The sequence below is a fragment of the Schistocerca americana genome, unplaced genomic scaffold, assembly GCF_021461395.2.
Source record: "Schistocerca americana isolate TAMUIC-IGC-003095 unplaced genomic scaffold, iqSchAmer2.1 HiC_scaffold_197, whole genome shotgun sequence".
In the NCBI taxonomy this organism is placed as follows: Eukaryota; Metazoa; Arthropoda; class Insecta; order Orthoptera; family Acrididae; genus Schistocerca; species Schistocerca americana.
Window position 1 is genome coordinate 5,001 of NW_025725903.1, and position 2,500 is coordinate 7,500.

Here is a 2,500-nt window from a genome sequence, read left to right on the forward strand (position 1 = left end):
CGCAGAGGCGACCGAGCAGCAGACGGCGTCGCGGCGCCGAGCGCCGGGCGGCGGCGCATCCTCAGCGCACACAGTCCTCAATCGGACCAGCACACTGCAGATGTCCACCGCGCTTCGCACCGGGCCCGCGAGGACCTACTTTGGCCGCACGGCGCCGCGTGCAGGGTGCGCCGGCGCGCAGCTGCGCCGCCTGCCGCCTCCGTCGGCCGGCGCGCCTGCCACTGGCCGCCCCCACCAGCCGGCTGTAGCGCGTGCGCCCACGCACCGCGCGGCCAGCACGCCGGGAGGCCCCCCCTCACCGGCCGGGGACGGTCCCACCCAGCCACCGCCGCGTATCGCTTCACACCCAGATGCCATTCACGTTCGTGGGCATGGTGGGTATCGCTGGAACAACCGGTTGGTAGCTCAACCGATCGTCGCCATCACTGATTCACCTCTAGCGAGAACAACCGCACCACAACGGTTTACCAGTTGTTCATTTGCATAACGTCACCAGCAAACGTAGGCGTCCATCGCCATTTGCAAATTCAACGATTGTTGCATGCCTGTGTCAGGTGTCACGACACACTATGTCTGCCCACATACACGCAACAACATGTGCACGCTTCGCGAACACGTGGAAGGTGGCCCCCGTACGTATGCGATGTCCATTGCGCGAACGACTGTCAACCGGCCTCTGTCGCATGTCGCAGATGTGGAACGCAGTGCACCATGCTATCACGGTGTGTGAGAAGAGACGACTACGTCTGACAACACGCGCCACTACATCAACAGACGGCTCATGCTGATCGCCATCCAGGGCATACCACACTGCAATCCAGCTCTTATAGGGAGACGACACGTAGCTGAGTGCACAACATTTGGACCGCATGGTTCGCCGTTGTTGGCGCAGTCGTTGTACGGTCACATGTACCACGATGTATCATTCAGTACATGAGGACCAATGTGCAGTACAGTGTGTGATTTGGACGTACAACATCAGCGGACAGTTGACACAGGCCGTACCACAGCGTAGGCTAAGTGCTTCGCACATGCGAATGCCAATGAACAACTGCAAATGCCAATGAACAACTGCAAAGGGCATTGAGCATGTACGTCCTGCTGCCATCCACATTACAGTGTATAGCTGCAAGGTGTTTAACATGAAGCGATACACTGGGGACCGGGCAGTGCGAGTAGCAAACTATATTGCGGGGGTTGCAGTTAGGCAACACTACACTAATTTAACGCGTCGTATGACAATTACAGAGCAGGTTAAGGCCCAACGTGTGTTGGGTTAAGGCCCAACGTGTGTTGGGTTAAGGCCCAACGTGTGTTGGGTTAAGGCCCAACGTGTGTTGGGTTAAGGCCCAACGTGTGTTGGGTTAAGGCCCAACGTGTGTTGGGTTAAGGCCCAACGTGTGTTGGGTTAAGGCCCAACGTGTGTTGGGTTAAGGCCCAACGTGTGTTGGGTTAAGGCCCAACGTGTGTTGGGTTAAGGCCCAACGTGTGTTGGGTTAAGGCCCAACGTGTGTTGGGTTAAGGCCCAACGTGTGTTGGGTTAAGGCCCAACGTGTGTTGGGTTAAGGCCCAACGTGTGTTGGGTTACGTTAAGGGGCAATGTGGGTTACGTTAAGGGGCAATGTGGGTTACGTTAAGGGGCAATGTGGGTTACGTTACGGCGCAATATAGGTTACGTTACGGCGCAATATAGGTTACGTTAAGGCGCAATATCGGTTACGTTAAGGCGCAATACAGGTTACGTTAAGGCGCAATACAGGTTACGTTAAGGCGCAATACAGGTTACGTTAAGGCGCAATACAGGTTACGTTAAGGCGCAATACAGGTTACGTTAAGGCGCAATACAGGTTACGTTAAGGCGCAATACAGGTTACGTTAAGGCGCAATACAGGTTACGTTAGGGCGCAATGCAGGTTACGTTAAGGCGCAATGCAGGTTACGTTAAGGCGCAATACAGGTTACGTTAAGGCGCAATACAGGTTACGTTAAGGCGCAATACAGGTTACGTTAAGGCGCAATACAGGTTACGTTAAGGCGCAATACAGGTTACGTTAAGGCGCAATACAGGTTACGTTAAGGCGCAATACAGGTTACGTTAAGGCGCAATACAGGTTACTTTAAGGCGCAATACAGGTTACGTTAAGGCGCAATACAGGTTACGTTAAGGCGCAATACAGGTTACGTTAAGGCGCAATACAGGTTACGTTAAGGCGCAATACAGGTTACGTTAAGGCGCAATACAGGTTACGTTAAGGCGCAATACAGGTTACGTTAAGGCGCAATACAGGTTACGTTAAGGCGCAATACAGGTTACGTTAAGGCGCAATACAGGTTACGTTAAGGCGCAATACAGGTTACGTTAAGGCGCAATACAGGTTACGTTAAGGCGCAATACAGGTTACGTTAAGGCGCAATACAGGTTACGTTAAGGCGCAATACAGGTTAGGTTAAGGCGCAATACAGGTTAGGTTAAGGCGCAATACAGGTTAGGTTAAGGTAC